Source organism: Adelges cooleyi, unplaced genomic scaffold, assembly GCF_023614345.1.
Source record: "Adelges cooleyi isolate 19-005CV unplaced genomic scaffold, UGA_ACOO_1.1 ACOO_flye_CR_arks_rails_tigmint_CR_PRNA_9, whole genome shotgun sequence".
Taxonomy (NCBI): Eukaryota; Metazoa; Arthropoda; class Insecta; order Hemiptera; family Adelgidae; genus Adelges; species Adelges cooleyi.
In genome coordinates, this window is record NW_026096579.1 from 2,694,662 (window position 1) to 2,722,154 (window position 27,493).

At 31.2% G+C, this 27,493-nt stretch overlaps 1 protein-coding gene across 2 annotated transcripts in view; it reads left to right on the forward strand.

The window, feature by feature from the left end:
- The first annotated feature begins 2,346 nt into the window (after positions 1-2,346).
- Positions 2,347-27,493, forward strand: part of LOC126846606 (FMRFamide receptor) — an 80,940-nt gene continuing 55,793 nt past the window's right edge. Inside the window, exons 1-2 of one of the 2 annotated variants that reach the window (XM_050586249.1) lie at positions 2,400-2,439; positions 21,027-21,084. The gene's annotated coding sequence lies outside the window, so the exon portion shown is untranslated. Of the gene's footprint in view, positions 2,440-21,026; positions 21,085-27,493 lie in introns of both variants that reach the window. The other variant, XM_050586250.1, reaches the window with a different exon arrangement.

Sequence of the window (27,493 nt, forward strand, 5' to 3'; positions counted from 1 at the left end):
AATGTATTGTGTGTATGAAATATTCAGGTCAGAACTGTTATGAACTGTATTCGAAACGAATTGACCGACGCAGTGGTTGATCTGAGAATTTTACCTACTATTAAAAAAAAAAAAAAAAAAACTTCTACTTATTTATACTTTTACGCGTATTATTATTGCACGTGCACCACAATGTAATATAATACATTCAGTATTAATACACACACCATCTGGAACCGATATGGCTGTGTCTATTACCGTCATCGACACGAGAGGGGACCAGAATAACGAACGTTAGGGTCGGAGACTTAAGCGCTTTAAGCCGTATCAATTTCACCGATCAGTACCCCCTTTGAATCTAAGACGGCCGGTAATGCTTATTGCCCTGCTGTTGCACTATCCGAAACATTTACTTTTTTCCGGACAAACTCAACCGTCGAATCAATCCCGTGACTTTGAATCCATCAATCTCTACACTTTTGATATTCGTGTAAAAAAATGTCGAGTATTGCAAGTTAACACCGTTCACACACACTTACGGATTGACGACAAAAATAAAGTAGAATCGGATGAAAAAGAAAAAAATTAGAATAGAACACGTTAAGTTAGATGTCCGTATGATTTTAATAATAATTATACTTATAATTAATTTTCACTAAGCTTTGCTTCCGTTATATTCGCAGTGGATTTTGCCTAAAAAGAGTTAAAAGTTTTTACTTGTTTTACTTTTGTAGGTGTTAGGACTTCGGTTTTGGAAATTAGACTAAACGTGGACCTTATAACATATTCAACTTGTTTTCAAAAATATGTTGTCAAACTTGTTTAAAACAAAAAATTCGATTACAGGTACACTAGTTTTTGTAAACATGATTAGTGCTGATGTTTATCTATTGTCATTTTTTAAACCCGTGTGCAAATTTTTAACAAGTTTTTGAATTTTGCACTTCTGCACTATACAAAAAAATTGACTTGCAATTTTTTTACAGAAAACTATGGATTTGAATCCTTTATCACCGTCGTGTAAAACAAACAAATAACAAACCTGTGCATTTCGCACATCTCATTAAGAATTCGAGCATTTACAAAAGCACTCATTCGAACAAAATGATAACCAAAATCAATCTCGGATTTACGGCAATTTAACCCCAATCGACGCGACAGAAAATCAAACACAAAACGCTGATGTACAAACAAAAAAAATCGACTTACCCTTTTCGCCAACACCGTTCGTTTACTTTAAATAATTTTTACCATCTACGCAGTTTCGCATCGTTTTTTTTTTTTTTTTTAAGCGATTATTTACCCCTTTTATTTATAACATTATTTCCGACGACCTTCGTGACTACCCTCATATCTTACTATGCTCTGATCTCATTTTGTAAGGTTTTTTTGTTGAATGTTGTTGTTGTTTTTTTTTATTATTATCTTTATTAGTGTAACAACACAATGTTATTTAATAACTAATTCGGTTAATTTTTGGATATAAAATTACGAAATATGTTATGTACAGGCACATTTTTTGCATTATTTTATTGTAGGTATTTGATGGTTTATTGTTGAGGCATTCGGCTAAAATGATCATTGGTATGTTTGAAATCCGTTCGTTCTTTGTCGAATTTTCTACCCTCTAAAGTAAGGTATTTGGCAGTGATTGCGATTTCACATGCTATGCAAAGCTCCGTTTTGTCCATAAAATGTTTATGGGGGGTGTACGGAGTAGTGGTATGTAATATTGTTGAACGTGTTACATCATATCGCGTCGTTGTCTTGTACAATTAATATTTGGGGTTGTCCGACTTTCTGTGCAGACTGCGTTTTATTTTTCTCGACTTATGCTTCCACAAGCGGCGAAACCTTCGGTTGTGCCTCGGATTTGTTTCCGTTTCGACGCCACAAGCGATGCCCGTCATGATTAAACACTAGCATCGAAAATTCATTTCCTCCACGCGCGTCGTTGTCGACACAATGAAGTTATTTCGGCCTAGTGTTTTTTTTTGTCATTTCCGTCAAAAATCTTACGTTACTTTGTGGATGTCGGTGTGCGGGCAACGCCGAACGAACGCGTGTGGCCGATACCCCGAACCCGGTGGTCGCAAGTACGGGGGGGCGCATGCGTTCCGCGGGCTCCACCGGGCCGCCACAATGGTCCGACTGGCTTTTGAAAATGCTATTTGCCCGCCGACTGTGGTACGCGTTCAACACCGCATCGTCGCCGCCGGTACTTAGGCTCCGCGAAAAGCGCGCGAGATCCGCCTCCGGTGATTATTATCGTTGACCCGTCTGTTTAGTCCGAATATCCGACTGCGGTTTGTTTGACGGTTAAAAATAATTTTTGTTGATTTTTATCAATTTTGTTTTAGATTTTTTTTTTTTTTTTTTAATAATTAATTGTTTATAAAATATTCAATTCGCGGTGTGGTCCGGCAAAACTACGCGGCAGGTGTTGGCTGGTTGGTCTACGTGAGTAATTAGTATTGAAACTTAACTATTGTCTCACTGTCTCTCGGCTTTCAGACCGAGTTCACTCTCTCTCTCTCTCTCTCTTCCTAACGGTTACAGACATATACCTAAATCGGCGTTGTCTATTTTTCAAGTAAAACGCAAACAGAATATGCAAATAAAGGTTGAAACCCTGGGTAGTCTATTAGATTTTAACCATTATTAAAACAAACGTATGTTATGTATTGTCATTTACAATAACGTCATTTTATTAGTGCATTGTTGGCTTGTGAATGTATTAAGATTTTGTAAGTTGTATCAAAGCCCACCTCTGGACAAATGTATAATAGGTACATCTATTGGGAAAAATTCCAAAAATATTGTTTTGTGTATTTTACATTTGCTCCTTTTTATTGTTTTGAAAAATATTCACACGTCAGGTATTTTTAAAAAAAAGTTGTTGATAGGTATATAAGTTTTTATTATATTCCACTTATCTTACGCGCCAAAATCGTTGTAACCACTTTTTCAGTTAAATTTTCATTTGCTTAAAAACGGTATAGTTAAATAAATAAAATATACCTTATGGACTACTCGAGTTGCACACTTAGTCGATTCTAATGTAGAACGTTATTTTGGTTATGTTTTGAACACACTAGTTATTATTATGTTTTTAATAGAAAAAAAAAATAAAGAACCTAAAAAAAGGGGTTTATTATAATTTGTAGTTTTTAGAAAACTGTACCGGATTTTTTTTAGGTAGTAATTTATTACATAACCTTAAGTAAATTAATTGGATAGTTTATAATATTTAGTAATAATATCTAAAACTCGATTATTAACACAAAATTTTGTTGTTACGCAATAACTATTTGGTATAAAAATGCAAATGAAGTAAAAAAAACATAGAAATTTAGAACAGATTTTGTTCATTATAAAAGTTTTAATATAGGTGTAATATTGTAAATAACGTTGCACGTTTTCGCCATAATTGTTTTCTGACGGAACAAATAACAAAGTTCGATATTATATTTTAAACCCAGATTAGCCAATAATAACCCGAAAGGCGTTCTAAAGATTACTGTACCTATTCTTAGTTTCCTGGTCGTTTAACCAGCTACTGACATCAAATAAGGTCTAAATAGAATTAAATATCCCAAGAATGAAAACCAACAAGTAAATTGGAATTGAAATCGGGGTTGGGTTATGGTCTACCCGAAAGAACATCGAATACAAATGTGTAGGTGGAATTTATATCGAAAAAATGTTTTGTTAGTCTAAATTGAAATCAAGAGAAATGTATACAGGTCGTGTTGTAGCGCTGCAATCAAAACCAAAATCACAAGACATTATATTATAGTTTATTACGTTATTTCAAAGTCTCGGTAACTTGAAAAGTTTATTATATCTCTAGTATAACTATGATAATTGAACTCAATGAAAGTTTAATTACGAATCGCGCTACATAATATACAACTGAGTTTCTTCTGCGGTTAAATAAAAAAAGTTTAAACTATTTTTACTTATGTTTACATCCAAAAGAAATATAAATTTATTCTAAGCAGTAATGAGACAAAATAACTAAAAAATTATCTAAATAAAATATTAGGTTGTTAATTCAAAATGTATCCAGATAAAGAATTGTATGTACGTCAAACAACCTTTAATAATAAATTATATATTAACAGATTTAGAACATTTAAGTACCTATATTAAATAAACGAAGATGTTGTAATCACTTATAAAAACTCCGATTTATAACACATCATGTAGGTATAGTATACACATAAATATGTATTAAATTAAAAATTATTTTATTTAATACAATAATTAATAACATCAATTTTTATCTAGATAGGAAAATAGTTAAAACATTTTTATTTAGATAAAATTATCTAGATAATTTACAACATTGTTTTTAGGGGGCCAGTATCACGTTATAAGTTACTTACAAGAATCGAAAAGCATGGTTAACATTGACCTAATTACATTTTATGATATAATATCATTACAGTGCAATAACGGGCATTGAAGGCCCAATGCTGCCATGTAATCAAAGGTAAATTAAATACCCTTTGAATATAATCGTTGTTTTTTCCTATGACGAGTTCCTTGTATTTCCGTCATTATAATTTGTTTTTTTTTTTTGATAACGATATACCATAAGGGAATATTGAATATTATTAAAACAATAATTACATATTTTCCCATAAACATTACTTATAATTAATATTAACTACCGATTTTTATAAGAATGATTACTCAACAAAACATATACAATAAACTTAAAGGAACTTGTTACGATTTCAATCTTAATTATTAAATATTTATTTTAAATATTAAAACATCAAATATTTAAATTACTTTCAGTTTGTATTAAATATAACTAATTAAATTTCATTATACTAAAAAAACACGTTTTTGTACATGTCTTAAATGTTTATAAAAACAATTCTAAATGTATTCATTTTGACTTCGTTGAGTCGATAAACCTTAAAAAGGTTATTAGTTAAATTATTATGCAACATTTACATTAATTCATTTACATACAATTTTTTACAACTAATAACTTTAGACTACATTACTTAAATTGTCGATTTTATGTAATGGAAAAAGTATGCATATTATACAATTCTACATCCTCATACCTGTTTATGTAAAACACGTTTGCGGAACAAAGTAAATAGTTGTTAAAAACCACTCCTCAGTCCTCAGGTGTTTGAAAATGTCTTTTAACTTTAAAGGCGTTCGGTATATGCAATATACTGCTACAGCTGTGTGAGGTATAAGCGGAACCCGGACACTGATAAAAAATAAACACGGCCAAATACTTATCACACAAAAACGAAGCGACCATGTTTAGCACCCGCCATAATCATAATAAATTACATATATCTATACATTATTATTTTTAGTTGTGCATAGATATAATTTATTATGATTACAGCCGGTTTAGAACATGGCCGTCACGTTTTTGTATACATTGAAGCTGTCTTTTCTGATTTCATTTATTGTCTGGTATGAGCACAGCAAAAAACGATCACTTGTGTTTGCCGTATTGGATACTAATAGAGAGAAACGATCATCTATTTCAGTTACACTAGTTTTAGTTTTCGTGATGATACTCCATCCAGCTATTTCCTAAATATTACATCGTTTGAAAATGTTTACAATCGATGTAACTAATAGTTCAATTATTTTTTTAAATACGTACATGTTGTATAAATAATATGTTTCGGAAAAGTTTTAGGCATTCCTAAAGTTCAAAAAAACATAAAACTTTCAACTAAAATATACTTAATTTTAAGTATAGTAACGTATTAAAGTCTTTTTATAAGTATTTCTTGAATATAAAGTAATATATTCTACAAAGCGGAAGTAGCAGTACACGACTGCGTTGAGTTAAAATAACAAAGAGAATAATAGTGTAAACCTAACCTTGCTGTGAATACTGACCACGTTTTGTATATTTGTATTATTAGTTATATATATATATGTGTGTGTGTTTATATTCTTGTTTAAACATAAAATACAGCCACATTAGAATTTTACGGTGTTATGGTCATTAGTAGCGAAGAAAAACACAAACAAGGTTTTTCTTAAAGTACGGTTATTTTTAATTTCTTTAAATACTTTAAGTTTCTAATGGGTTTTTTAATTGAACGTCTCTTTATAAAAGTTATTGAGAGTATATTTACAAGGAATAACTACAAAAACTTACAATTTAATAATTAAAAGTTTTAAAGTTATGCAAACCCTTTTTTTTTTTATTCTCTATATTAACAAAACAATCTGTACAATATTTACAATAAGTCTTTTTTATCGAAGATATGTACACAGCCTGAATAGTTAACATGCGAGGAAGTCACCTATTGGTAACACCTCAGTAGAAGTCAAGTTTTAAAAGTTATGCAAAACCTAAAGAATACATTTAAGTTTTCTGGCGAAAAATAAGCATCATTGTTCAGTAATTTTGTACGCTTATACCTATCATCTTTTAAACTACAGTATATTATATTGTTTAATAGTATTTACAACATAACAAGTCATTTGTTTAATTTAAAAAGATAAAAACAAAATATATTCGTTTTTATTTTTTTAAGGTTTCTATGTTGTAGTTTTATTTTTGCATACTACGGTTAGTGTGAATCATTGAAGATAATCAAATAATTACACGTTTACACAACATATTACTTGTTATGCGCGTTATTAAATAATGTAATGTGGTGGATTTTTTCCAAAGTAGTTTCAAAACAGATTTCACATTTTTTCTACTACCGGTCCTTTTTATTTTTTGGCAAATGTTACTAAACCAACAAAAGCCACTCGCTGGAAATAACCTACCGATTTCCGTTTACCAAACACAAACTCCGGAGTCCGGATGCTAAAACACGATGCGAGCCCGAATATGTCTTAATGAAGCAATCGATATAAGGAATTGCGTGCCAATGAGAACTGAATTCCACGTGAGAGGAGCACCTTTAAGTAGTCAACAACAATTTAAACGAAAACAAACTGAGCTGAGCAGCTCATCAGGAAAACAAAAAATAACAAAGCGCGCGCAAAGTGTGGGATAACAGTCGGCCGAGTGAGTGCTTACTGCTGAAGTTAATAATGTGCATCCACAGTTGGAAATCCCCATAATATATTTTTAATTTAAATTTTCGACGTAATAACGATGAGTCGCGAAGGAGATTATACGAACCCTCGACCCCGGCAGCGATGGAAAGAAGAAAAAAAAAAACAACGAAGAAGACTCCATTGCAACTGTTATCTGTCACATCATTCCTAAATTAAAAGAAAACGGGACATTTTTGTTCCGCCATTACTCCGTTTCCTCTTTACCATTAATTAAACTAGTTGTTTTTCATTCGATGCGATAAGAAAGCGCCGTGCCGCTGCGACCAATATATACGGGTTGCAATCCATTGGAGTACTATCTCAATTATGTTTCTGCAGATGGGTTTCCTGGAGTTTAATTAAAATTAAAACTAAAAACATTACACGACTATTAAAAGCAACAATCGTGTATGACCGTTCGGTTTGAACTTCCGCGACATTCAACGACCAACCAAAACAGTAGAAAGTCTTTCGATTTGTTATGACAATATTTCTTAAAAGACGACATCTACGACTCCAATAGATATTGTTGAAATTTTAAATATCTATTTAATTTTTACAAACGTTTTGCTTGTTTGATTTATTATTGAAGGTCTGAAATCTTTAATTAAATAGTACATGTGCATTGTGCAATGTTAGGAAAACAGTGTATTTTTTCGGTATTAAATCTTCGAAAATGTACAGATTTATGACTGAATTGCATATTTGTAAACATAAGAAGCTGTTGCAGTTGTCCTCATGCGTGAAAACCTTAAATGACCCATTTACTCATTGAGTAGAAGAATGGAGAACGTTATTCGTTGCCAAAAAATATATTATAAACACAAAATCTTAAGTATACGTTTTTTTTTCTTATCTACTGTCATAAAAAATGTGTCGCTTGAACATAACTGCGTTTTATGTGCCCGTTTGTCTACCATATTAATGTTTTAGTGTTACAACTTCATTTTGTATTATTTACTGCACAAATATATCAACGTTACCACCACGTATATTACTCAATAATATTGTCTTAGCAGTTAGTTCAAATGTAAAGCAAAGATAGAATTACATATTGTGATGGGTTCGATTTAAGGTTTTCGTGGAAAATATCAAAATGGCAATTTAATTTATTAACATTCGACAGGTTATGCATAGTATTATATTAATGTATACATTACTTGCTAATATTAATCGAAATTTGTTAATCACATTGAAAATAACTTGAAAAAAACGCATCAATACCTCTGACAAAATTGTTCTCAAATTACAGTAAAATAATATCATAATTAACACAAGGCGTATAAAAAACAATTGATAATTTTTACGGTGTCCTTGTTTTTTTTATTTTACATTAATCAATATAATTTTTTAATTCATTTTTACAATAAGTATTTGAGCTAAAAGGACATGATTAGTTTCTATGAAAAAACCACCAATTGGCTATACCCCACGACTTGAGAATAGGTTTTAATTAGTCTAAAGGTCCATAATATGATAATTTCGCTTTAGCTCTTTGGGGGGATTTTTAGGAATGGATTCTGCAGAAATATTGCTCCCATTGATTTGATTTCTGTGGTTGAAGAGGAGGGTATTATATCGTTTATAGAATATGTTCTAGCAAAATCTGAAACTATAGGAATGAACAGATCATTACAAAGGGTGTGATTGGAGACAGTATGGGATTTTCGTAATCTGTCTTAGAGTTTTGGATCGAAATGTTTGTATTGTATTAAATGTTGGTAGGCTTCGCTGAACCCCAAAGTTGTACTCCGTATACCCTAATAGATAAACCTATTTGTAAGTGGCATTTTTTAGATGAAAAGTTTAACTTTAAATGCACATGTGTAGAGGTTAGTTAGTACCGTAAGCTCTGACTGCGTTAATCGAGAGTTAAACGTTTAGTAAAAATGTGTCCAAGTGAGTCGTCGTTTAAGGTTATGCTGAGTTATTTGACGTTTTCGGAAAAAGGTAGTTGATTGTTATTGAAGAACAGTAAAGGTCAGTCTCTATGTCGTAGTGTGAAGGTAAAGTGGATGGATTTGGTTTCATTTAGTTTTAAGCCCTATTCTGAGGGTGTGTCCCTACTACACAAATCGTTCAACCGGTAAAAAACTGAATAAACTTATTATAGTTGTTTGCCTTTTAGAGTCAATATTTTCTATTATGTTTGTTATTATAAGAATGAAAATATTGACGGTCTTAATTAGTTACACGAGTAACAAGACTTTGATTTTTTGACAAAATTATTATTTCTTAGTTAAAAATCTGGGTATATTTCAGTCGGAGACTGAAAATGAATCAATATCAATAACAATACATAATATGGTTTAATAATACATTTTTAGCAAGGTAATAATGTATAATAATATGTGGAGAGTAGAATTAAGTTGAACTATTGTGTTTTTTCATAGTTAATTAAATGTGTTACAGTTAGTGAAAAACGTAAACAAATGATGTTACTAACTTTGTTTAGCCCATTTCCGTCCAGAAAGACTTGTTTATTGTTTTGTACAACGAGCGTACAAGTGTGGATACTTAATTTAATTAGTAATTACATAATATAAAAAATTAATTCTTAAAATCTATTTGAATTTCATAGGCAACGAATATTAATTCATAATTCACTTTTTTTTTTATTTAACCAAATTTTTTTGGACGTCGTTTATGGCTACAACGCTTCGTTTTTATGAGATATATATATTATGACGCACAAGAAATAATATAGTATAAGAATTTTATTAAAATTGGGAAATCGGTATAACTTGAACAAATTGGGATATATCAATAAAAAAATATATTGTCTAACGAGATTATCATAAAATATAAACGGTTAAGTCGTTAAACAAAATATATTAAGGTTTGTTATGAAAACATTCAATAATATCATTATGTTGTAAACGTATCATCGAATTAATAAAAATAAAAAATAAATCATAACTTAAATATTTACGTTTATTAAAATCAAAACCAAAAGTAGCGTTACAAAAATATACACTTAAACGATGATTGAAACAAGTTTATAGATTATATTGTAGTATTTCAGATGCAAAACTTTTGTTAATTTTCAAATATAAATTTGAACTTTTCCACACGCCTTTTTCAACTAAATTCCTATTTTTGGTGAAATCATTATGAGAACAAGACAAACGAAATTATCATGCAAATCAACCGCTTAATTAAAAACTGTACGCATGACTCAAAATAATAAATCTTTCGACGGTGATAGGTTGGTATAAAAATAATATTACCACACACGGATGTTCTCTTGGTAATATTTTTCAAAGTGTGAATTACACAAAGTGCAAAATGAATTGGTATGATTTTACCTTACAATAAACCGAAGATTAATAGTGTGTTAACACGTGTGTCGCAAACGGTTCGAATAAAACATTAATATTCTTTATCGGCGTTTCTGTTTATTTTTTATATATTTGTAACGGTTTACACGTTTGCGGTTGGGATGCAGTCGGACGGAATCCCCATATTTTCTAGATTCAAAAAAAAAAAATGATAAAGGTTGAAGACACACGTTTAAAGGTGTCACGCGAAAAATCGTAGGTTTTCATTTATTATTCTTTGGGATCATATCTACTTTCTGGTAGACCACGTAATCAGAAATTTGGCACTCGCTCGTTATGCACACTTGGCGCCTTCGCCATGCTCTGCAAATAAAATAACATCTTATACGGGTGTTCTTAAAAAATATACAAAAGGTCTCATTTAGACCTTTTGTATATTTTTTTTTTTAGGCTGTCTAAAAGAACACGAACAAACGTCAACTAACGCAACGGGCACAATTTCGGTTCTGGTAGTTTGGTTGAATCGCTTGACTTAGCTCATTCAATCAGCATTTGAAGCAATTGAAGGCAAACTATTAGACGTTCACTTTTGTTATCTATTTGTCTTAACCATGCACTAAATACTGGACGTACTGAGGATATTATAAGTGGAAACTATTAAATGCTTGGTTGTTGCTTGATTGTAGTATGATTAAAAAAAAATGCCCGCAACGCTCATAATGTTTAAATGATTTTTAATAATGTTCTACCGCAAAATAAATGAAATTATTTCATTTATTCTATGGTTCTACCGCCGTTTTTCTACGGTAAATAACATTGATGTTGTTATCTTGGTTTGAAATTTATGTGACCTAAAATCCAACGGTTGATGCTTGATTTAAAATCAAATTAGAACTTTTATCAACTTTAACATCGCAACGAGTACAATCGCTCTGGAGACGACCTCTGCAATGGGTCAGAAAAACACTTAAGACATGGATACATCTGAAAATAATAATATTAAGATATTTTAATTCATGAAAACACAGTCATTTATGTCGACTTATTTTTATAGTTTTGAAATACGGATTGTGTTTCAAAAACGTTAGTACTTCTACTTACTCCTCATAATGTGTTGATGTACCACATCATTTTGAATTCAAATAGTGTTCGCTGATGTCAAAAACTTTCACTGGTTTAACGAATATTAGTATGCGACACATGCGCAGCTAAGTGTCTGTGTGCGTTTGCGGGATTGATATTGAGCAAACCCAAGTAGATTTTCTTATAAAATGTAACAGGTTTTTTTATGTTTTGTATACAGTTGTTATATAACTACATTACCTTCCGTCCGTGATACGCAATAGTTTTTTTTAGGGTAGAAATGACCAGTTAGTTATTCGAAAATATATATATTTGTAAATTTGACAAAAATAATAATAATGTGTTCCTTTGACATGTGTGCATAATATGTAACGTACCGCGTGTAGGCAAATAAAATATCGAATTTCTATTAAATTGTACAGTATTTATGTCAAATCGGTTGTTTGGCATTATCGTCACCGTTGTAAATCCCTGATCTTTTGTAGGCACATAATAATTAATATCGAGCAAACAAACAAATCGTTGGGACGTTTCTGCCACTCGGCTGATGTCATGGATACATTGTATTATGCTCAAGCGATTTGCATTTTTGAAAATAAGCAATTTCAAGACAATCGGCACAACAGTGGATGGTGAATTTGTAATTTCGGACAGAGAACAATAATCGTAAAATGGTAGTTTTTTTATCTCGGTCAAAGTTTTTCAGTTTATCCGTTCGCCACACATAAAGCTGCTAGCTGTTACCAGCAAATGGGAAAATATATTTTATCTCTTTTACAATTGCTGTACCTCCGCCGTGCACACCCTCCTCTGCCATTCGTATTAATCAATTGTAATGAACTTTTGTTGTTACACCACTCATTTAATACAATGTAAACGTATTTGAACATTTGAGAGCGCGCGGTAAAACTCAAGAAATCTCGCATCGTGCGGTCCATACTACTAGAAAACCAAAATGATACTTAACCATTAAACGAAAATGTGTCAGTGATAACTACATTGAACAGTCTTAACGTGATAAAACGATACAATTGATAAAATAATACTTAACTACCATACCGAAAGCACACGTTAGTATTATATTTTATTTTACTTTCGAAATGACAAAATCTATCTTTATTGTTTAGCGTGCCTAATCTGGTGGACACTTGAGTGTATAAGTATTATTTTTAACAGCGCGCATTACTCAACTGCACTCTACCTCCCGCCCACGACTTTAATCCCTAATAACTTTGAAAGTAATTACTCAGAACTGGTTATCGACCAGTCAACATTTTCAGCAAATTATTCTTAATTAAAAAAAAATAATCAAATATGTACGTTACCGTTTAAAAAACTTAAGTTTATAAAGTATAAACACCAAAGGGATAGGGTAATATTTTTAAAAAAAATATATTAAAATCGGGTAAACTTTAACTGTATAAAAAAGTATAATTAAAAAAAGTTTAATATCTTCTTAGATATTGATTAGGTCATTATTAACTAAACAGCCAGTTTAAATATATTATACTTGCATCATTAAATATAAGTGTGATAATAATATCGTATACTATAATAATTATTAACATATTAATAGTAATGATAGATGTTATACACAGGAGCGATCATACACTGGCGTGTACTCATTACAACCTTTTTGAAATTATAGCAATCTTTAAGGTGTTATTGGTGTAATATTGTAAAACGTTTTGAGATGTAAATATTTAGTTTATGCCTTGAGAGAAACTCCACAAATTATGGTAATTTTCAATAGAGTTCAAGTTAAAATTTTCTGACACCGAATAAGTGGGTAGTATTTTTAAGAACACTATCTGTGAATTGTATAATATTGGAACGGTGTCAATAAATAACTCGTATTTATCTGAAGTCAAATTAATCTTTTCAAATGTTATCAATAAGAGTAGGACTGTAAAACGATGCTGACATAATCGAGTTGTCGGACTAAAAAATAATTTTTTATTATATTATTCTGTACATAAAAAGTAAATTAAAAAAATCTATTGTAGTATCAAGTTCCAGTTTTTCGAACAAAAAACGGTCAAATAATAATTCAGATATACTTTTAGGGTTGGGAAAAATAAAAGTACAATTTTTAATAAAACATCTGTAGCGCTTCGTTGTATTTATCGTATGTGTTTGAAATAGATTTAGTAAACATATTCGATTAAAATATAATAGCAAAAGTAACGTTTATTTGTAAAACAAAAATTGTGTTTTCATAAAATTAAATTTTATATTTTCAATTGTTAAAAATTATAACAGTAATTGTCAAAAACAAACATTCGTTTGTCGTTATTAATTTGTTTTTACATAAATGATTTTATTATTTACCCTGGTACGCTACTAATTTTTTTGTGTTCAAATTTTAAATTATCGCAAAATGTAAATACACTTTTAAATTAGCAGTTTTTATATTAAAAATAAACAATAAACCTAGGATCAAGTATGATAAAAACATCAAGCTAAATGACCGATGAATCTGATAGTTATAATAGTGTATTCTATTGTTTTTAAAGGACAATCTATAGCATGTTGCAACCAGAGCTCCGTCCAGTAGAGGTATGCACCAACTATACATCGACCGTTTTAATTACATAATATAGATACACCAGTCATTACGACAATATTAAATTTATTTGATTATTTTCATGGTGTTTGAAAATATCTCGACTAATCTAGTCGTATTATGTCATACTATGCGCCTTCCGAGTTTGCATTGATCTTGATTAACAAATGAATTAACTCCAAACAATGAGGAAGTTCGGTTGCATTGTTTCCGCCGGATCTATGACAGCTGGAGAGGAGATCACATGTTTTTGGAATAAATTATTTTGTGATCCGGCTGTTTTCTAGCGGATTAAATGTTAATTGAAACAAGGTTGCAGAAGACTAGCTGCTCGCATCAATAACACCATGCGGAAAGCCTCTACTCGATAAATAAATAGCGTGGGGTTGTGATTAATGCGGCATTTAAATACATCACAATTTGCCAAAGCATTCCAATATCCTTTGTTCCTGTTAAGAGTAACCTAAAAAAAACAATATCGTTTTGATTCTTTTTAGATATAATTAATAATTATAAATTCCGTATACACACAACACTTAATGATTTCTATAGATCTTTGCATTGATGAGCTACAAGAGATATTCTTTTAAAGTATGTTGCTGCTGTCAGTAAAATACCGCCCAAATGAATAACCTTGAGCCAAAACATCAGTTAAGACTTATTGAAAACTTGTACTTTAAGGTTTACTAATCAACTGTCCGCGCAAAGTTCACGTGAAACACTTTAGCCTCGGATAATATTAAAAGTTAACATGTAATTGTTAAGTGCAGATCTGGATTTTTTTGTTGGAGAGTTAAAAGCACGAGAAGGCCATGTTAATGCCTTTAAGCCGTTTTAGTATGATACTCCGATTTGAAGGGACGTGTCAAAAAAAAAGGTAAAATCTGGTCGAACAAGGTTGAACGTTTTCAGGGACAAGGGCAAAGCCAACAAAGATTGATTGTTAGCTACAAATTCGGGTAAATAAATGTGTTTAAACTCTAAACAGGACTAGGACAAAACACTCACGATACCACCCCTAACTTGTAACACATGTGTTGAATTGATTAAATTCCATGCATATTACAACGCTGATTGTCCTATAACTTAGTAAAAGAAGTATGAAGTACGGGTTCTAGGATCGTGTTCGAGTCGTGTAACATGCAAACTTGTTATTGACTTCTAAGGTCTTTAAAGAAAATATAATTTTAAAAATATATTATGAACTGTAGTTATTTGTACACCATTAAGATATAAGCCATATGTTGTCGACTTAATTCATTTTGACGAATTTTCTCTCGCAAGGGCTCCCTCGTTGCTTGTTAGATTCGAGGCGCTTTTATAACCCGAAGTATATTTATACAACGACTATTATTTTAAGTTTAGAAGTTAACACAAATACTAAAGTCAGTATATTTTTTTAAAGTGTGTCCCCGTGCGCATTCTTAGTTCTTAGGCGTCGCGGCATGCATACTTAATGGTATAGTTTAATTGAATGGCACTTTCCTAAAGTTTTACTTTGATAATAATTATGGCATAATACAAAAATTAAATATAAACTACATTAACTGTAACTTAAATTTTGCATAATTTAATACTTTTGTACACAATAAATTACAAAGGGCCACCACTTCAGCTGTGGGAGAATGTGCTAAAGTCGGGTCGGAATGGTAACCGATCAAAGTGTGTAAGTCATACTAAATTCCTTAGTGTTTCTCCTGAGACATGTTAAAAAAAAAACGCACACGACACCATCTTAAACGGAAATCCTTATGTATAAATAGAAATCAGCCACAATAGTTTACATTATTACAATACCAAACGTGTAAATCGGTAACAAGTAATAATATACACGGGTCACGGTTAAAAAGGGATTACAAAGGAAATTAATAATAACGACGGTTGTAGGGATTGTGAATAATTGACAAGTCCAGTAAAATAAGAATACCATAAAAAAGCATATTGATTATGAATCATAAAATATAATAATAATATTAAAATTCCGTCGAGTCTTCTACACACATAATATAATATTTGTTCTACGGTTATATTATTATTTATGTTTTATGTGTAGAACGTGCTTGATGACGTTGGAAATGCACATTGTTTTGAAGTCGGATAACGGCTCTTTATTCATACTTTTTTGGTAGCACAAGGTAATAAAAATACAAAGACAGCCAAAATATTTATTTTACAAACTTGTCACGTGTTTTAATATTAAAAAATGATATTTATTATTTATTTACCATATTAATAATATTTAATGTGTATTTTTTTTAACCATGCTATTGCAAATCATTCTAATACTAATCAAATAATACAAATAAACATAAATTTTAAGTGTAATACGGAAAAGCGTATACTAAACTCGATTTGTACATCACAGAACTGTTAGTTTGTTATACAATTAGCACCGAATTTCTTTTTTAATTACCTTAACCCATTTACGAGTTAAGTCTTACGAGGAGGACACTCGGTACAGGTAATACTTCTAAAAATTACATATCTACCTGAATAAAATTATTAAGAAAAAACAACAAGATGATGTACACATTCGGACCCCATTTTATAAATAGTAAATTTGTTATTATAATTTAAAACAAGTAACATTAACAAAATACCATCGTACTACCTTCTTCATTCTTAAGCGCTTATATTACAAATAAAAATCATAATTGGATAAATCGAGATACCATTATTTTCTTACCGACGCGTAAAATCTTTCGTCAGATAAGGAAATTTTAATTTGAAATATAAATTTAATTGTATTACAAATTGTTTGCTATGAATATTTGAAAACTTTCATTTTGTAATATTAAAATGATGTACAAACGTATAGATTAAAAATAAAGTTAAGGGAAATATTGTCAAATCTGTAGGGAATTATAACTTATTGTTACTAATAAATAATCCCATACCGCGTTCAGAATTTAGTTTACGGTAGTTATAATTAAAATTATAACTTCTAGCTCATGTATACAAACAAATCATGTAAAATATCTTTTACCGGTATTCATATTTGACGTACATCTTATCATAATTCATATAAAATATATAATATCATATTTTTACATTATATACATTATGAGCCTTTCTGGACATAAAAAAACAGTAAACGGGCATTTTTCATTTATTTTTGGAAATTGATGTTAGGAGCCATGGTTACTGCTTAAAACCAATCACTTTAAGTGGTTATAACTTGGACGATTAATTCGATTTATGACACCTATTAGCTATTTAAATAGCTCAATAAAAACAATCTGCTCAACAAAATTTCACGAAGCCAATAAAATATAAAGTAGATAATTAAAGAATTAATTAAATATAGTTATTACTATCTAATGAGTAAGTGAAAATATGTCAATACACCAATCAGTAATATAAAAATTTAAATTAAATTTAAATAACGTAAAACAATCAGTTTGTTAGTAACTGTAACGTTAAATGGTAAATATATTGTAGTATTTTCTTCTTTTCAATTGAACGCCAAGTTCCTGTATTTACCCTTTGTAATAATCTGGCAGATGGTTAATGATTAAGATAATTTGTATCACACAAACAGTATAGTAAAGCCAGCGTCACAGTAATATTATATAATTAATACGTTATTATACTTTAATCAATAATAATAAGTGTGCTTCGAAATTTTTTGTTTCGTCGTTACCGAGATTAATGCGAATAATGTCGCCTACATTAAATAATTGTTTCGGCAATGATAACGGTTATGAATGGTTTTGAACGAGTACAAAAAAATAAACCGCAAAACAAACACCCATGGAAAGCTGTAGGGTTAGGCTATTATATATTTATAAAGGAAGAAAAAAAAATAATTTCCAAAATGTATGACTGATTACGCATTAATGCCAGTGGAAAGGCAACCGCTCGTTTTGTCATCCTTTAATGCAAAACTACTCCTAAGGTATCGATGTTAATGGAAAATCCTTACATAAACCCTTTTAAACACCAAGAGCACTTTTGAACCGCACGGTAGGACAAAGCACAAAACTTTTCAGGGTTTTAAATGGACCGTTGAAAACATTATAGGTACACGAGGGACATGCACGAAAAGCACACTTACTTTTGATCGGTTAATTACTGGTATGACTTCGTTACTATCAAAGTCAACCGAACTTCGGTGCTTTAAGTGCTCCCCGTGTGTCGCCTATGTCTATTCGCAATCCTTTCATACACTTCGACAACATCTATACAGCCTCCTGTGTTTTCACTATTACTGTCACACGCTGGATTGTTGTTTAGTGTTTTACCGCACGTTATGTGCTTTTTGGCGAATGCCTTTCACCCTCTACCACGTAGGTACTACTATCCCAGACGGTTAACGAGACGGTTGTCCATCAAAAAACAAACATTTAAAAAAAAATCAATAAGTTAAATTATTTTATACCGCAGTGTACTTTCTTTTATACAGCGACAAGCGGATTTCTACATTTTCAGTTTGTTTTTGGTTTCTTTGTTTCGGAATCGTAAAGCCCACCCCATTTTTCACGTAGCCATCCGCCTTTATATTTATTACTATTTAGACAACTACAGACTGTATGCTTAGCCACGATTACACTATTTAGTATATTTTACTGTAGTTGTTATTATTAAACCAAGACTAAAACCATGAGGTTTCTTTTTTTTAGTTTACATTATAATTAATTTACCATTAGGAAATCTAAAATTTCTGATAATAAATGATGCACAAGTATTGTCTTTCCTTCAAAAATTATACCATATTTATGCTGAAACACTAACCCTATAAAAAAAATACATAATAATATCAACTATGTCAGCAGCAACAGCTCTATTTATGTCAAATAAAGTGATACTCATGGTTGACTTCGTCTGCACGCGTTCTTCATTGATATTTTAAAACAGTAATTTACTTGAAATATTTAGGTATGTCCATTTGTATAGGTTGTTTTTCGATAGTATAACACAAAGTTTAAACGGAAAAACAAGGGTGCTTGAGTGTATATTCAATTACAGTTTGAACGCATTTATCGAGCTGAGAACGATAATTTTGTCGTTACTCAATAGGTACTGGCTATGACGTGAAGTATTTTCTCTGGGAAAAGATTTGTTGTCGGAGGACTTGGGCACCGTCGCGTCAATTCATTTTACACATTTTCCTTCCTCGTCCAAGTGTCAAAACCACAGAGTAGACACGACCTCACTCAGATAGTTGTCCGAGGTGTTACTTGACGTCGGTTGTATCCAATCGAGACCTTTCTATACACAGTTTTTCTCTCGGACATTAAAGTCGCATTTACATTAGGGTTGGCAGTGGCAGGTTTCATTGTGTCCCGCGCACAAGTGTTTTCCCGGAAAATAGTCTTTATTAAAGGTTTTCATCCTTGCCCGAGCAGAAACAAATGTCAGAGCTTTTAAACTATCTAGTCACGTATAACATAGGATTCCCCATATTGAATGTTTGCCCTAACCGGTGTATATGTATATATGTACATTGGTAGGTACTTGTAAAATATAATATGTATGTATAAACGGTATCACGTTTTTTTTTTTTTTTTTTTATGGATGACAAATGCACTGAAAGCGGGTCGGTTATTACGATAGCCGTTTTTCTTTTATCGCCTAAACCGCCTCGGATGATAAAAAAAAAAAAACCAATAAAAGGAAAATAATAGCAATAGACAGTCGTTGGCACTTTCAAAAGCCGGAGTCGTACTTCGATAGTCGTTTATTTCTCACAGGCTTCAGACTCTGCCTGAACCTGTACCGGAAGAGATGACACACATTGGGAATATTATCAATATTAGTGTAAACTCAAGGAGTTTTGTTGTTGTTTTTTTGACACCTATCTTCGATAGTAATAAAAAAACCAAAATATGTTTACCACTCAACCGTCGCGTCACGTGGGTCGTTTAATAATTACGTATATTATTTATGATATTTATTTAAAACAATTAACTGTCAACTAATAAGTGTACTTTATTTTATAGGTACGAATACCTAGCTATTAAAAAATTAACACACGAATTAAATAGATTTTGAATTCCGATTAATTGAACAATTATAAACTAAAACATTTGAATAATTCTCATCACGATTATAAAATCGTAAAATTTGATTTTACAGTAAATGTAAAATGTAACATTGAAATTAGTAATAATAGTTTAAAACATAGTCCATTCAAGTTTTAAATATTTTAGGCTTCGTTTTTTCGTAAATGTGCAATGTGTGGTAAAAGGCTAAAGAGTGAAAGGGAAGTACACTGGAAAAAACAGATAAGCAGATGATTAAATATTAAATTAAAACCCTAAAAACGAAAAAAATCGAGCTGAGGTAAATTAGTGCTTGATTTTTAACCCCTAACGTTGTGTGACGGTTCAGTGATCCGATAACATTATTAAGGGTTAATGGTGTTTAAGATATACTACTATTACCAAGAAAAATTAAATATATAATATATTAATAATATTATTTAAATGAAATGTGTTCATAATAATGTTAATAAAGACAAAAGAATCGTTGAATGAATTAAAGATGTTTATTATGAATATGTTAATGAATGTTAACTGTAATTATAATCCGAGTTATGTAAAATTAATAAACATAATGTAACAATTTATTTCTCAATTATAATTTAACGCCATTATACATAATTATGGCGAGTATGATATTTTATTAAATTTATAATTTATTAATTACCATCCAAGTGATGTTTTCTCGCTTCATTATATGTCAATAAAAAACGCATACTTAGAGCCGATTGTAATATACAACGTCAATTTTCAGAATTTTGTTATGATGTATGAATACACAAAAAACCAATGTAATATTTAGCCAAAAAAAAAAAATACTATAAGGAAGAATAGAGTTAAACCTTCGGGATCTTGTTCAGGGCTGATTTGAGTTACAGCCACTATTAGACCGTTTTTATAGTTTGCTGATGGTGAAACAACAATTATTTCACTTCAGTCGCAAAAACATTACATGTTAAAAAATAATTCGTAATATCTTATAAAACATGGCAAATAGGCCTTAGCGTTGACTTTTATTTCATAGGGATTATATGTACAAAATGCATGAACTATTTTATGTTTTTCTGTCAACAGGAATCGATGTTGTACGATGATTGAGAACAACACAAAATGCAAACTTATAACGCAAAAAGTAAAACATATTATTTAACAGTATAGTAATAATTGAAGAAACTACATTCTTCAACATATACAATGATATAAAAAGCGCGACATAAGTGTATGAAGTCCAGATTCCGCACCTAATACAATAGTAGGTGTAAAAGGTGTAGGTACCTATACACTCCTTATAAAATATAGTATTTACCGAGAAAATATTATCTCGTTGTCCTTTATGTGTTAAATTATGCCAACAACAAGTAAACTCACACTATTACCAAGCCTGTGCGGTGGCGGTATAGCAGCATTCATTAATATTTATGGGCCAGGCCATTCGGCTGCGGTCGCCGTAAGTTAGAGAGAGGTCTGTTTTTGGCTGAATGGCGTTACATTATCAAACCAATAAACGTTATTGGACGTTTACTGTCGGTGTAGGTTTTTTTTTTCTTATTGTACAACAACAATCGTTTAGTTATTATTGCCAGCTCGAATGCGAAGACGTCATATGATTTCCATTGGCCAGATCCAGATCCTCTCGACGCCGCGGTCGGGAACAGGCAAAGTGGATAGAGTTCATATTACGCCGAATCCCTATGACAATTCCCTAAACTTACAACAGCAACGCGAGTGCACGATACTATTATTGTAATATTATTTGCCGCCAAATAAAACGCTACCGTCGCTGGTCGGACGCCTTAAAGGATTTTCCACGGCAGCGCCACACGACCGCTGAAAGTATCCTTTAACCTGTAAAAGAAAATTGGAATGTTTTTCTTTTCCCGTTTTAATTTAGCCGTTTTCGACCCGAATAACAGAACTGACAATATTTTCCGGATCTTACACCGACACGGTGTTTTCACAAAATAGTTGCCAAAGAGTGATTTAATGGTTCGCCGACGCGTAGGTTATTCAATAATAGCTCGTGTTTTGTTCATCAACCGCAAAACTTTTCCCGGCCAATAAGTTAATTAAGGCAAAGTGGGTAACACGCGTTTTACCGAAAACCGTCGTGACTTTTGCCACGAAATCACTGTAAACATACCTTGTACTCGACACAGCAAATCAACAGTTTCCAAGAACGTTATTTCCAATGTCTAAGAGTTTCTAAACTATTTACCTGTTAATTTCACTATTTAGGGTTGGAACTTAAACTTACATTTTAGCTTCGATGTGGTGAGCTGAGAAGGTGTTGTTTTTACAACGATGTGTTTTTATTTTTTATTTTTGTATCTGGACCCACGATATCTCGTAAACCGCTGAACTGATTTCTTCGTGTAGCAACTTTATAGGTCAGAAATCATACGTGGAAGGTACTCTAACGGGCCAAAAATTTTAAAAAGTCATCCCTTCCTCATCAAAATCTAGAAAATCACCCAAAAAATTTACAAATTTTTCAACTTCAAATTACGATGCTCTATACCTTATTTAAAAATAGTCGAAAATGTTCCAAATTTATATGAATTGTTTTTCAAACATAGTACTATCGATAAACATTAACAAACCAAAAAAATATCATAAACCCTTTCCCTTAGAAGGGATAGAATTTTTTTCTTTATTTCACTTTTTCATGGAAATTTTTAGATATTTAGATCTGAAAATTAGACCGAAAGTAGATCTAAAATGGAACTATAACATATACAATTTTCTCAAAATTCTGTAGTCAAATTTTTTTTTTATTAAGGAAAAACCCCAAAAATAGGGATAAATTTACACTTTGGCCGTAGTCAATTTCTAGGTTGCTATGTGCGAGTGAATCAACAGTCAACAGGTAATGAAAATATTTGTATTATATTGTTAATTACGATATATGGGTAACAATGACAGTACGTTTTTATAGACAGACGATCAACCCTTATCGTATCCACCCTGCACAAGACTAAATATTAAATTTTAAGTACATTATTGCTGGTCCCACGATATCTTCTAAACCGCTATAACTGGTTTGAACATACTATCCGCAGATTCGCATCGAAGTGTTTATTTAAAAGTGATTTTATCACTATCAGTTATAATAAAATCTGTAGACCTGTGACCTCTCCGTCCCCACTATGCCCCGACCCCACTGTACTGGCTTTTTTTTTTTTGTTGTAAATATACATTACATACTTATTATATGAGCATATTTATCGATAACATATTGGCTGGTGTAAATCCGATTTCTATTTATAGTATTAATAATTATTAATTCTACATTGTCAAACTATTCGGGCAGAAACACGGTTACAATATCCCCAGTAAAACCCGGTAATATTATGTCAACGTGATATTATGATAATAATAATCGTGTAATCCTATCAGGGTGCGATGATAATGACAATGTCGTCTGTAATTTAATATAGACGATACAACAGCCCATATTACGTATATATATATATATATAATACTAAGCGAGTGTATTGTGTACTTACACTCAAAATCGATCCAAATTCAAAACGCTATCAGCACACCGCAACGTCTATTTACTTTTACAGGCGTCCCCGTTATAATATCATCACACTCTTGGTGTTATACGATATAAATATATATATATGTCGATTTTCACAAGGGACCGGACAATCATAAGCCCACAATAAAACAACTATAGAATGTGTAAAAAGAACAAATTTTATCGGCCGCGCGTGACCAAAATATTACTACACACGCGATGGTATAATATTTAAGACGGTCAGTGCATCCACCACGTGCTCAACGGCTGTCGTAGTCGACCCCATGAGATTAGAAATATTGACTGACCTATCGCTAAGTAATAACTTCTGATTTGCGCCACAGATAGATAAATCTGATACTGACACTTTTTCTTTCTATTCTGTAAAATATCGGTATAACTCATTTTTCTTTTCTTATGGAAACTTTTTGTACCTTTTAGTCGGTCTCCGGTCCATTTTCCCGGGATTACCACTTTTCGTGATGTCATTAAGCGAGTATTCTATTTCTCGGGCGACTGAAGTCGATTCGAATAAGTTAAATCAATGGCAACTGGTGAAACCAGAACGAATCAAAATATTAACAGCACAAGGCAATATTGTAGATTAGGTTACCTAACTTGAGTAGTCTCGCAGCAACGTGGCTTTTTCTCACAGCATACATTGGTTTTCTCCATGATGTCGAACGATATTTTGTGTATTACTTGAAGTGTTCATTAAAGGTGTAAACAACGATTAACTTTTAAGTTCATTGCTAATCCACCTTCACCGCTTTTCGGCACTGCAGATATTTGACGCAGCTCACAACTGTGGTGTCAGAAGTGTAATTACAAAGAAATCCAAGGTTAATTCCTAACTCCAATACGGAAACTTACGACGCAGCACGCTTAATGAATTTACGACTTAAATATTTAAAGGTTCATTTAAAGAATATTTGTATTCCTCGAGTATACGTTTCTGAAAATGTGATACTATCTTATTTACAAATGTAATTCAATTCACTAAACTACAATTATAATTTGAAGGAAAATTAACTCATTTTTAATAACCGCGTACAAAGTATTCTAAATAAACTAACTTTAGCATTTCTACAAAGAAAAGTCACGAAGACCGTAAAATTATTGCCTATACTAGTCACTAGAGCAAATCGCCTTTTAATAGCGACGGATTAATTAACTACAGGAACTATAGATTGTGAATCTAATAATAAAATATGAGTAATTGTCTATTATGTAAAAAATTAAAAAATGTAAATAAAATGTAATTAAAATTATAAACATAATAGAATTAAGCGTTATTACAAAAAACATGTCCAATAGTAAGAAAATAAATAAAAAATCACGTTTCAACTGTATTCTAGGTCAACCAATGTTCAACCATAGACCTTAGAAGGCTCTTGCAGGCTCGAAAAAACGTAGATATATGACGTTAAGAAATTTTCTGAATCATTTTTAAACTTAAAGTTGATCATTTATCTTGTTTAGATTAATAGTCAGCATACCGATCGGGATAGGTATATCGAAATTCACGTACCTACATTTATATACATGATAAAAAACTGTATTGGTAGACAACGGTTATTAGCACATTTCTTTTTATAAGGTTTATTTTATTATTTATCGTTATTCATTGTATTTTATCGGTTGCTAATAATTTTCTACTTTTATTGGACATATTACGATTTTCGAGAAAAATTAACGTCTTATACATTTAAAATATTTTTGAAAGATGCCTCCATAGTAAGTGTTTTTTAGTATTCGTATTGCATAATACGCTATTAAACCCTTTATACTATTAAAATTCCATTGTATGACGTCAAATTGTACTGATAAAAAAATATTTTAACTCGAAAAAAATGTTTCGTGAGCAGTTTAATCTTAAAATTTCACGAGAAAAGAAAAAAATATATATATAAAATTTAATCTAAAAGCGAATAATGATAATATAGCAAAAAAATACATGTTGTATTATAATAATATTACATCGAACCATCCATAACCCGTTAACAGGGTCGCTTCAGAATTTTAATATCTGTGGGCGTATACAACGCTTGACTTCCTTTTCCTCTCTATGCTCTTGTCAAAATATGAATTTCACTTTTTTCCCTAAACATAAGTCGACTCAAATCATATTAACCACTTTGCACCCGAATGTTTGTCATATTTTGAACGGGATACACCCATATTATACAACACATTTGCATTAAAGGGTTTTCGATGATAGCAACATATAAAAGAATAAAACAACCATACATCATTAATTATTTTGAAATGACTTAATCGTTATAATTCATTTCTCTGTATACATATTTGACACAAAAAGTGCACGTGAATATTTAAATATTAAAAAAATGATAATTTAAACAGCTTGTTTTTTAATTTTCATATTCAATTTCACCGCATAGATATTAGGTATATTAAGTATTACACCTGCTAATTAGTTATAAAATAATAAATAAACAAAATTAAACTAATATTTAGATAATAATATGATCAATAATGAGTTTTAAGAAATGTTTGACTGTTTTAATTAGTTCTTTTATGAACATTTCAATTTCAATATTATTTATTTCTAAATTTGTAATATAACGTATTTTATTATAACTGCATAAATGAAAGATATCAAACTAAAAAAAAAAATATTTGCTTACGAATGTTTTTATCAAACGTTCGTTATTAATTATAACACTGGTAATATGTTTGTAAAGTTCTAAAAATATAGTTAATTAAATAAAATATTAAAATTATAAGATCAATAAAAGGATTTTAGAATAGGACTTAAAAATTAGTCTAGGCAATCCAGGTTAGATTAGGTTAAGTGCATTTTTATTAAGGTTGTTCTTGTTAAAGTGATTTTCAAATTTTGATTTTTTTTTTTTGGGTTTATGTTAGTTTCTAAAAATAAAAATGTTGATGGTCGTCTGACCTCACTAGCTCAACTCTAATCAATCACAGTAACGTGGTAAAGTTTTCCATCCAAAACACACGGGTGTTTCTTGTGTACATTTTTCCACAGAAACAAATAACAATAGCGCTAATTTTAACCCGTATAAAATATGGAAAATGTAAAGTTGTACAGAATTGCGTTGTGCTGTACTAGATTTACATACAGATACTAGATATACTAGATTCACTAGATATACAGCAATGATTGTGATCAACTTACTGAATATGTTTGTTCATAACTCAAAATCCTTTGGTGGCCGGTCTCGGGCACCTCTCTATTGAAAGCTATAAGAAAACGCTTTTCCAACGGTGTATACTCGGCCATTTATTTTACCGGAGAATTTTAATTGCGGTAAATAAGTACATAAGTATACGAAATTATTGTAATTTATAACTGCTCGTTCGTTTACTTAATTAATTACTGAATGTTTAAGTTCATTCTCGGCGTAGCGTTTGTATAGAAAGAGCTCTCTACACGTAACATTTTGTTCCCCAGACAAAAGCAATCTGTACAAATGTCACAAATGTTAACGTTTAGCTTTTGTACGATTGTGTCAATGCGGTACACAGTCATTTTTTTTTTTTTTTTAGTTTGATTTAAAGATTGGAACACGACAAACTGCTCTCTTATGGATTGTATCCGTTAAAAAATAAAAATTACTAATAATAAATCCAGCATATTACCTAAATCTCTAAGATAGTGTAATGACTGGTAAACGTGGACTCCTTTGAACACGTCTAGTGCGCGGCATGAGCATTCAACAATAATTAATCTTTGAACCGTGTTTACCACCACGTGCAGATGGAAACACAATATACACAGCTGCTTTACATCCGAGAAGACGTGACAACAACAAGCGAAACACATTTGCTTGAACGTTGACGGATACTCATGAAAAGCAAATCCAATCGATCATTCATTACCGCTATAAAAGTATACTAATATTACTTACCTTCGTATTGCGCGTGTCGCCACCATAGTCATCCATCGGTACACGATTGACGCTCATAGGCAGGTGGGTAGATAACTTAGCACTTACTTAAGTGCTAAATATTACACCCAATGAAAGAACCC